This window comes from Grammomys surdaster, unplaced genomic scaffold, assembly GCF_004785775.1.
Source record: "Grammomys surdaster isolate TR1022 unplaced genomic scaffold, NIH_TR_1.0 126176, whole genome shotgun sequence".
Taxonomy (NCBI): domain Eukaryota; kingdom Metazoa; phylum Chordata; class Mammalia; order Rodentia; family Muridae; genus Grammomys; species Grammomys surdaster.
Genome location: NW_021620983.1, coordinates 4,280,627 through 4,292,007, shown reverse-complemented (window position 1 = coordinate 4,292,007; position 11,381 = coordinate 4,280,627). Strand labels below are relative to the sequence as shown.

At 45.5% G+C, this 11,381-nt stretch overlaps 1 protein-coding gene across 4 annotated transcripts in view; it reads left to right on the top strand.

Annotated features, from left to right (window-relative positions):
- The first annotated feature begins 1,225 nt into the window (after positions 1–1,225).
- Lrmp (lymphoid restricted membrane protein) overlaps positions 1,226–11,381 on the top strand; it is a 55,125-nt gene continuing 44,969 nt past the window's right edge. For all 4 annotated transcript variants that reach the window (XM_028757497.1, XM_028757496.1, XM_028757495.1 and 1 more), the window contains exon 1: positions 1,226–2,024. The gene's annotated coding sequence lies outside the window, so the exon portion shown is untranslated. The remainder of the gene's footprint in view (positions 2,025–11,381) is intronic.

Here is an 11,381-nt window from a genome sequence, read left to right as displayed (position 1 = left end):
TGGGCAGACCTTCTGGGGTTTCCTTGTACCTACATTTCTGCTGGCTCTCCCTCCTGCTCCTCTGCAGCTCGATCTGTCCTATGCCCTTCTCATGGTGGAATCCCCTCTTCTCTCCTCTTGCCCTGGAATCCTAAAAGTCCCGCCTCTGTCTCCCTGCTCAACCATTGGCCGCTGGCAACTTTATTTACCAATCAGAGCCAGCTAGAGACAGGTTTCCTTTAGCTCACATACAGGACACTGCAAATAGGTTTCTGAGTAACATAAATCGGCACGAGAACACAAGCCACTACAGTGGTGTATACACGTAATCACAACTCTAAGGAGGTAGAGGCAGGAGGACCAGAAGTTCTCAGCTACATAGGGAATTAGAGACCAGCCTGGGCTATTTGAGATCCTATCTCAAAAGAATTTTAGCTTTTTAAAAAAGTACTATAAATATTTAAGAGCATAGATTTCAACATACATCATTCACATTGTTTTAGCGACATTATAGGGCACAGGCGACTGTAGGTGCTTTGTGGGCAGCTTTGGGGGAATGTCTCTGCTTACAGAATGATGCTGAAAGGGCTGTGGCCCCTCTTGCTTCTGATGTTATAAGCAGTGCTGGTTTATGTAGGCACACGGTGGGGCTTCAACTGCAAGGGGCCTGAGACTGATATTGTCTTCCCCCTGATTTGACCCTCCTTCTAAATTGGATGGTCCCGGTGGGTTAAGGTTTGTACTCGAGCTGTTCCTGGTAACCACTGATTCTTCGGTATGCCACAGATTTGTCTTGCTGGCTATGTGAGTGAAAATGAGAGTGCCAAGGGCTCAAGGACATCCGTGGTGGGAGATAAGAGGTAAAGAATGACCTCTGAGTTCACAGTGGGAATAACCAGTGAGTTTCCAGCTGTGTTGGGGAGACACTTCCGGTACTAATGCTCCTCCTGCTTCCTATGATTGACAGTCCAAAGGAGAAAGGTCAAGGTCACGAAACAAAGACTCATTTCCCTCCACACCCACTTTCCTCTGAATAGCTGGTGTTGGTGTGTAAGAACTGAACGTGTCACCCTGCTCCCAGTGTAGAGCATCCTACAAGTGTATTGCAGGTGTCACAGCGAGCTTGTGGGGAGCCGGTCATGCCACGTGCTCATCCGGAATAGCCTGAGGGAGCTGCCTGCAGGATGTTGACCGTGAGCTGTGGGGTTGTTTTACTTAAGAGCCTGTTTCTAAATGCTTTTACTTTTTCCGGTATTCTCTAAAGAAGTTTGAGTTCCTCACAGTTCCTCAGAGTGACTTGTGATTGAAGTGTCACTGAAAGCTCAGGGTGTCTCTCGCTCTCTCTCTTTCTCTGTCTCCTTTACTTTTAAAAAGTTCAACTTCAGCCGGAAGCAATATGACATTGCTAAGCAGCTGCAATGTGCGCCCACTAAGAAGAGGCTCCACAAGACAGCCCAGAGGGCACATGGAGCTGGGAGTCCGGAATCCTTGGCAACATAAAACTCAGGGAAATCACCTCAGATATCCTTAAAATGTGGAGCAAAGATGGAGGAGGAACAAAAAGAAAAAAAATGAAAAAGAAAAAAAAAAGGAACTGTCTAGTTGTCCCAGGAGGCTGGCCATGAGTGCACATAGAGGAAGTGTAGGGGTGCAAGGGTGCAGGGGTGCAGAAGAGGCGGTGTTAACAGCCTGCTGGTGAAAGAGGACAGTACAGAAAGCTTAATTTGCTTCTCAGGACTCTCTGAGGTGGAAGGAGCTAGGCCTGCCTGCCGTGCCCGTGCAAACAGAATTGCAGAAGTTGAGCCTACGCTTATCACTTCCCTGAGAAGAAAAGCACATTTCCAGTTTCCTGTGCCTAAGAGCAAGCACCCAGTGCCCTTCACGCTTCTCAAACCCAGGCTGACCTGTGCATATGGGTCAGGGGATCAGGATGGGGCCTGTGGATGAGGCAAGTCTTTGCTACTTGAACTAGAGGAAGCAATTCCAGAAGAACACAGTCTCCAGCACTGCGCAGACCCAGGAGCAGAAGACCAGGGGCGCTCAGTGTAAGTAGCACATTCTACCCCAGTTCATGTCGCCCAGGATGAGGAGGAAGGGCCTCTGCCATTTTTCTGGATCCCAGCTTCTGGGTTAGCCAGTGGAAGAGCTAGGAAGCAGTGCTGTAGGACTCCTGGGATCTCTGTCTCTGGTCAGGACCATTAGCCACCCCCTAGGCTGCTGCTAGGTTTGTCTATGGCTGTCCTTCCGTTCAAAATGAAACAGCGATGGGGCTTACTTAGCTCAGTGGCAGTTTAGCCTTATGTACAAGAATGTGCATCCATATTAAAAACATGTAAAATTGCCTTTAAGATTTTAATGTGTACTCAATGTGTGTGTGTGTGTGTGTGTGTGTGTGTACAGATATATGTGCACACTTTAGTTTTGTTTTTGAGACAGTCTCACTTTGTAGTTCTGATTGACCTAAAACTGTGTAGATTGTGTTAGCCTCAGACTCACAGAGATCCACCTGCTTCTGCCCCCAGAGTGCTGGGATTGACGGGGTGCATTCCTCTCCTCAAATACACTTTACCATTTGAAACAGGTATCTAGAGTTTTGTGTGCCAGCCAAAGGCTTATGAGTACTTACTAAGAATAAGGTGAGAAGACAATTGTCAAATTACAAATGTCAGGCTATTTAGAAACCTGCTTTATTCTAGAAACATGAAATGGAAAATATGAAGTTTATTTACCTCACCACCACTTACCTGACAGCTGCTTGTGTTCAGTGAACTTCTAAATTTAGTGGGACGGATTTTTTTTTTTTTCAGACATAAGGATTCATTCACCTTGTGACCAAAGTGGTGCTTGGTCTGGGTTTGTTGTGAATTTCTGTGCCTTTTCTACTGTTGGTCTGAGGAAGCGACTGAGGCGTTTAAGGAATTGCTTCCTTTTTAGAATAGCAACATTGTTCAACATTTTATTGTTACTCTCTTGGGCTGTGTGTAATCACTGGTTTTCAGTGTTTCGGAAAGCAATAAAAACTGCTCTTTAAATCAGGAAGATTCCATGTTGTCATTGCTCGAGAGGCTTTGGAGAAGGTTCTCTTGTATCAGCACTGCCCTGTGGAAGCATGGGTAAGCAGCAGTGCCCAGTTTGGTGCTTCAGAGCCCATGCTCACAGCATGAACCCACTGGCCACTTATATCTGTCTTTCGATGAAATTGATATTATATCCCAGTTTTGTGAGCAAGTAAGAATTTGGGTCCCTCTCTCCAAGGGTTCCCTGTGGCATCTGAGCAGAAGTGTCTATGGCTGTGACACATCCCAAAGGCCGTTGTTGGGTTCCTCGCTGGTTATGGTCTTCCAGCCCAGCCTCCAGGGACAATTGGTTGGAATGTTATTAAAAGCTCTGACCCTGTCTTGGATGCTTTCTATTTTATGTGTGGACTTGCTTCCTCAATGGAATTCATGAAACTTGTAGATGTTTGTATTTTACCTGCCCAGAGAAGGCACACCTATGGGGATTTTGCTCAAGACCACTTCCTTACGTGAAGGTATTGTTAAAATCAACGTTTGGGCAAAGAGAACAGTTCAGATTTTCAAAATGCTCTACATAGCAGGTAGATTTGGATCAGCGATGGGGGAAGATAGCAGCCACATACACACATCCCCACCACCACCACCCTGGCCTCCAGTGTTCTGAGTCAGATGCCTGATCATGAGTCAGAAAGAAAGGTATTCAAATGTCCTCAGCTGTTCTGAAATTCTTCAGCTAGGTGAATAAATTAGCAACAGTTCTGACCCATCTCAAATTCATGTGCCAGTTGTGGGAAGACGGAATTGGTTTTTCCAAATGAGCAGGCCAATGGCGACCAATGCCCACAACACAGAATGAGGAAGTGGTTGGTCATATTTGATTCTGCATCTGAACAGTATTGAAGAACCTAGTGAGTCAGGCGGCAGGTCTGGCTGGCCTGTGAAGTGGTGAAGTGCACACTTGCCTCTAAGGTGGAGTGCACCTTCCCGCTGTTAGCTTGTCTGAGTGGTTACTTATATTTTTTAACATTGTATCTCTCTTGAGGCCACCTGCGTGTTTCCTTTCTTTGATTATATGCAAGTATCTTGTGTTGCCAGGCAGTATTGGGTATCTGCATCTCTATTGTTATTTATTTTATGTATATTAGTATTTTCCCACATGTATGTCTGAGTCCCGTGTGTGTGTGTGTGTGTGTGTGTGTGTGTGTGTGTGTGTGTGTGTCTGATGCCTGAGGAAGCCAGATAAGGGTGTTGGAGCTCCTGGAACTGGGTTTATGTATGCTTGTGAATTGTCATGTGTGTGCTGGGAATCTAACCCAGGTCCTCTGGAAGAACAACAAGTGCTCTTGACTGCTAAGCCATCTCTCCAGCCTCTTCTTTGTTTTTTTGAGACAGGGTCTTACATAGTCCAGACTGGCTTGGAAATGGCTATGTAGCCAAATATGACCTTAAAGTACCCCTCTTCTTGTGTCATCCTCCTGTGTGTAAATGGGTTTGTGCCACCATTGGCAATACTGGGCTATCAGCAGATACTTTGAAAAGGAGATGTAAAAGCATTCTCTGGAGGCCAGGCATGTAGCGTAGTCAAGGCTTCTTATCTATAGGAAACCCAGACAAAAGCTAATCTGAACTCTCATGACACCACTTGACAGATCACAAGAGGGCTGCCTGTAGGAACCAAAAACTCTCCTTTGGGGGGATCCTGAGAAGAGCCTGTCTCATTGTTTTAACAGTGTCTGCATGTGAATGCCAAAGGTTAAGGGAGGCTTTCCACTAGACTGTCTCACAGAAAACTCTTCTTGATGGCCTCTCTGTGGAGGACATGAGTGAGTGAGAAGGGAGCACCTGAAGACTCTAAGGACAGATAAAGGGTGATAATCACATGCCCTGCTTCAGCAGAAACTACAGGGATGTCAGGGAAGGAACAGACATTTGGGTGACTGAGACACACACAGAAAAAAAGGCACTGGGAGCAGAATGTGGCAGCTCATGCCTATGTCCCAGTTCTGAAGGTCATGAGAGTATAGCCTGGGCTAAGTAGAAAGGCACTGTCTCCAAAATAAACAAATAAAAGATGCACACTGTTGGGTGAATGAGGAAACAAAGTCAAAGAGAGTTTGCTCAGGGGTTCTGATGGGGTAGAGGGGCAAGCTTCCCCAAATGCAGATACCGACACAGAGCTGATATGACGGCTCAGGATATAAAGGCTCATGCCATCAGGTCCTACAACCTAGGACTAAGATAGCAAAGGAAAAATAAAAAACAATTCCCACAAGATGTCCTCTGACTTCACAAGCATGCATGTGTGTGCACACTCATGCATGTGTGCACCCCCCCACACACACACATTTAGGCATGTACCTGCATGTAGAATGAATAAATAAATAAATAAATAAATAAATAAATAGAAAAATGCTGGTGTAGATGAGATATGCAGATGGTATGTATGGTGGCTTAAAAGCACTAAACTTAAAGTCAAACTAGCCTGCATTAAGAATCCAAGTCTGCGGGGCTGGTGAGATGGCTCAGCAGTTACTGCTCTTCCAGAGGTCATGAGTTCAAATCCCAGCAACTACATGGTGGCTCATAACCATCCATAATGACATAACCCTTTTATGGGGTGTCTGAAGACAGCTACAGTGTACTTACATATAATAAGTAAAATAAATGAGAAAAAAAAGACATTTGGGCTGGAGTAAGTGGGGCTAGAGCGAGAGGGAAAAGGGAAGGGGGCCGGGGGATGGGGGAAGAATCCAAGTCTGCAAGAGCAGCTGCCAAAATTGGGCAAGTCACCTGACTTCTCAGAGTCTATCCTTCATGGAAGGCTGCTTCTGGGAATTTCAAGGAGCAGAACAGATGCACCAGAGCAGCGAGATGTGGCCAGTGTCAGTGTACATGTTCTGCTGGAGCAGGCTTCCGGAGTATGCGCTCCCCCCTTTCCAACTGTTTGTGTGTGGAATGACATGCCCTAACACGAGAAACTCTCTTATCTCACCAATCTGCCTGACTAGAGCTGGAAAGGTTGAACTTCAGCCATCAGCAGAATAGACCCCAAAGCTTGTGGCTGCCAAGCAGGCAGCAGGAGCCTTTTCAACTCCTTTGAGAAAGTCACAGGCAAATGTCTGCACCTGGGTCCTCCTCGGAGCCTCTCAGCTCCCCACGGATGGAGCTAGGGGATAGATCTGTGTTTACTTCACAGCCCATGCCTTGGAACTCCCCTGCCTCTGCCCTTCCCTGGCACCTGACCAGTGGCGCTGTCATTTCTGTTACTTTTGTATGTTTCTAACATCCTTCCAAGACTTCTGAACAGAATGTCTGCATGGCCCATGTGGTCCCCCTGGCTGCTGGCAATTGAGTAGTTTTCTTACTGTGCAAGTGACAACTGCATACATTTTTAAGTGTTTTCTTTCTAACCCCGTGCGTCACACAAACCTTGCATTTTTTCTTTTTGTTTATTATTTATTAGGTTTATTATTGTTATTTTATTGTTTATTCATTTGCGCATGTGTGTAAGTGAACATGAGTGCAGATGTCCTTGAAGGCATGGGGGGAGGGAGTCCTGGCGCTGAAGTTACAGGCAGTTAAAAGCCTCCTGACTTGTGTGCTGGGAACCCAACTCAGGTCATCTGAAAGAACAGCAAGCACTCTCAAATGTTAGACATTATTATTATTATATTCTGAAATAATCTGAAATAATATAATTACATCATTTCTTCCTTCCTTTCCTCCTAAACACCCCTCCTTTCTCGCTGTCAAATTCGTGGTCTCCTTTTTATTAATTGTTGCTACATGTGCGTGCATGTGTGACTGCATGTGTGCCCATGAATACAGTTGATTTCAGAGCCCAGAAGAAGGCATTGGATCCCCTTGAGCTACAACTTGTCGAATGTACTTAGAACTGAACTCTTTGAGCATATGTGGTCTTAGCCTGAGTTATTTCATTCACATATGATTTTCTTTTCTCTCTGTCTCTTCCCTTTCTCTCTGTTTTCAGTCTGTCTCTGTTTTCTGTCTCTGTCTCTCTGTCTGTCTCTGTCTCTCTGTCTGTCTCTGTCTATCTGCCTCTCTGTCTCTCTCTCAGTTTCTCTTTCAGTCTCTCTCTCTCTCTCTCTCTCTCTCTCTCTCTCTCTCTCTCTGTGTGTGTGTGTGTGTGTGTGTGTGTGTGTGTGTGTGTGTGTGTGTTAGTGAGTGTTCTGTTTTTTGAGACAAGGTCTTACTATTTTCTCTGGCTGTTCTGGAACTTACTCTGTAGTTTATGCTGACCTGAAACTCACAGAGATCTGCCTTCTTCTGCCTCCTAAGTGCTGGGATCAAAGTTATACACCATGCCAAGCTCTCGTCCACGTGATTTTTCAACTCTCTCCTTCATACAAAGTCATAAAACATTCAGGCCCTAAGCAGTCTTAGGGTTTTACTGCTGTGAACAGGTACCATGACCAAGGCAACTTGTAGACATTTAATTGGGGCTGGTTTACAGGTTCAGAGATTCAGTCCATTATCATCAGGGCAGGGACATGGCAGCATCCAGGCAGGCATGGTGCAGGAGGAACTGAGAGTTCTACATCTTCACCTGAAGGCTGCTAGTGGAAGACTGACTTCCAGGCAGCTAGGATGAGGGTCTTAAGCCCATACCCACAGTGACACACCTACTCCAACAAGGCCACACCTCCTAATAATGCCACTCCCTGGGCCAAGCATATACAAACCATCAAAGGTGTACTGTTCAGCTAGCTTGAAGATGTACATGAAACACAAAACTTCTCCCAGTGAGTGCCCATCTCCGGCCTCACCACACTCAGCAACCATGGAGCCACCCTGAAACCAGTGCCAGAGGTGTCCTCTCCCTCCTGTGTTTGAGATTGTTGTGTTTAAAAGTAACGTGGTTTGAGTTGTTGGGCTGCATTTTCTCTATGAATATCCCATGCCTTGATTCTGTCTGTTACTAGAAATCTAAAACATTTGCTGTTTTCAGTGGTGGATGAAGACACTGTGAGCAGTTGTGCACAGGCTCTGTGGAGATATGTTCACCTCAAATAAATACCCATGCACAGTTATAAGTCACAGCTTAGTCTTAACTGTAATTATAAAAAAAAGTTCTACTGAGAAGCTGGAGAGACAGATCAGCAGTTAAGAGTACTTACTGAGCCGGGAGGTGGTGGAGCACGCCTTTAATCCCAGCACTTGGGAGGCAGAGGCAAGCGGATTTCTGAGTTCGAGAGTTCGAGGCTAGCCTGGTCTACAGAGTGAGTTCCAGGACAGTCGGGGCTACACAGAGAAACCCTGTCTCGAAAAAACAAAACAAAACAACAACAACAACAACAACAAAAAACCTCCCAAAAAAAATCTTAAGAGTACTTACTGATCTCTCACGGGATCCCAGTTTGGTTCCTAGCACCCATATGGCACCCCACATGCACCTGTAACTCCAGTTTCAGGGTCTCTGATGCCATCTTCTGGCCTCCTCAGGCACTGCACTTATGAGGTGCACACATACACAGAGACAAAACACTCATACGCATAAAATTAAAATGAGAAACAAATCTTTAATTTCCCACCCTATTGAGTGCTCCAAACTTCTCCAGTGCTGTATGAGGGTCCGTGCTCCCCAACTTCTGTGTTTGCAGTTTGGACACCACCGGCACATCATCGATCGTAATTCACATTTGTAGGTGACTGTCACATTGAGCGGTTTTCTGACTGGCCACTGTTTTGTTGTTGTTGTTTTCCAAAGTGTTTATTTATTCACAGAGTACACACTGATCGTCCGCAGGACCTCAGTTTCCCAACACCCATACAGCAGCCTACAACCATCTGTAACTCCAGATTAAGTTCGTTTGCTTCATTGGTGTTGTGGGTGCTGTAAACCATACCAGCTCTGGGCTACCTCCCAGTGTGGGGAAGGGTCAGGGGACAGTTGTCTTGGAGTCACTTCTTGCTAGGGATTGAACCCATGTCACTAAATTGCACAGCAAACACCAATACTCCCTGAGACATCTCTCCAGCTCCCCAACCCCATTGTCTTTTAATATCCAGAACAGGAAGGGTTCTTTTTTGTTTCTCTCCTGCAACATGTACTGTGTTGTAAAGATGTGTGTGGTAGATGTGTGGCATCGCCGATGACCAACGCTGTAGTTCTGATGACAGCAGGCATTTGATTTTCAGCAACCAGTCGAGTATTAGACCTTTGCCCGTCCCTGCATTGTCAGTTAGAAAGCCACTTAGGTTGGCTTTCCTCGTGGCAGGGCATCTGAGACTTCTGGCCTGAAAACTTGAACAGGTGTCTGTAGTCCTGGTCTCGGGTGTGTGCGCATGTTCACAATCCTGGTCTCGGGTGTGTGCGGATGTCCACAGTCCTGGTCTCGGGTGTGTGCGCATGTCCACAGTCCTGGTCTCGGGTGTGTATGCGTGTCTGTAGTCTTGGTCTCTGGAGGTGGCTAGAGGACCAGGAATTCAAGGCTAGTTCAACCAGCCCATGAAAAGCGACATTTTCAGCACTAGTGGTGGTGGTAGACACTATCCTCTTGAACTAAAGCCATAAGTTTCTGACTATACAGGATTTTATTACATTATACATATTATATACATATAAATATGGTATATAATTGTATATGATATATATTTTATTAATGAATAGATAGTTATATATTATGCATAATTTATTTTTTGTTTAATTAAAATTTTTTCATTTTATTTATTCACTTTATATCTCATCCAATGCCCCTCCTCCTTGTCCTCTGAGAGGGTGGAGGCCCCCTGGGTATGCTCCAGCCCTGGCACATCAAATCTCTGTGAGGCTAGGCTCATCCTCTCCCACTGAGGCCAGTCAAGGCAACCCAACTAGAAGAACATATCCCACGTACAGTCAACAGCTTCTGGGATAGCCCCCACTCCAGTTGTACAGGACCCACGTGAAGACCAAGCTGCACAGCTGCCTCGTCTGTGCAGGGCGAGGGGTGGGGTAGGTCTAGCCCATGTATGCTCTTTGGTTGATGGTTCAGTTCCTCCCTCCCCACTCCACCAGATCTACTCCTCCTCCATTTCCCTCAGAAAAGAGCAGGCCTCCCAGAGACATTACCAAACATGGTGTATCAAGTTGCAGTTAGATTAGACACCTCCTCTTCTATTAATGCAGGACAAGGCAACCCAGTAGGAGGGAAAGGGTGTCAAAAGCAGGCAAAAGGGTCAGAGACAGCCCCTGCTCCCACTGTTATGAGTCCCACAAGAGGACCGTGCTATACAACTGTCACATATGTGCAGGCCTGGTCAGTCCCATGCAGACTTCCTGGTTGTGGGTTCTATATATTTTTTAACTTTTAGAAACTTACATTTACATGTACATGTGTATGTATGTGTGTATGTATATGCATGTGAGTGAAGGGGACCATCTGGGACATTTATATGTATGTATATATATATGTGTATGTATATGTGTGTGTGTGTGTGTATGTATGTATATGTAAGCATGTGTGTGGAGGGAACCACCCAGGACATTTATATGTATGTGTACATGTATGTGTATGTATGTGTATGCATGTGAGTGGAGTGGACCATCTGGGACATTTATATGTTTGTATATATGTATGTATTTGTATGTATATGTATACATGTGTGGGGATGGCACCACCCGAGAGAGTCATTACTTACATTTATATATGTGTGTATATGTGTGTATTTGTGTGTATTTGTAGGCATGTGTGGGGAGGGTATCACCTGGGACATTTATATGTATGTGTGTATATGTATATATGTATATTCACACACGTGAAGGGGACCACCTGGGAGAGTCATTTCTCTCCTCCCCTCTGGTGGGTGTCAGGAGTGCAATACCTCAGCTCGGCAGTAAGCTCCTTACCAGTGATCTATCTCACCATTACGGCCTCCGTGAGCAGTGTCTGTACAAACTGCTTTGTTCCTGCCTCAGGATCTCAGTGTCGATCCCTCAGCTCCCTGTTCAAAGTCTGGATCTGACTCATGGGTTAAACAATTAGGGAAATATAGTGAGAATTTTACAGTTATAAATGTTTTCCCTCAAAGAATCCTGATTAAAGCCGGTTGTTTTCAGCCTCTTTAGGCTGTGGGCTTTCTCTAGGGCCTGTCGTGTCTTCTACTCTTGATTATATTATAGTCCGTCTGTCTTTCAATCTACTCTGTCACTGTCTCACACCACGGGGCTTTGCTGACAAGTCTCCTCACTGTGATCCCCCGCCCTGCACACAGAGACACCAACTTCTACTGAGAAATTGGTAAGCCCGAGATTGTTTTTTAATTACTTATATAACTATCGTGATTTGGCTATTAGAACAAAACAAAATGTAATTGGAACCAGGCGTGGTGGCTGCACCTGTTTAATCTCAGCATAAAGAGGGCAGAAGCAGGCTGGTCTCTGTG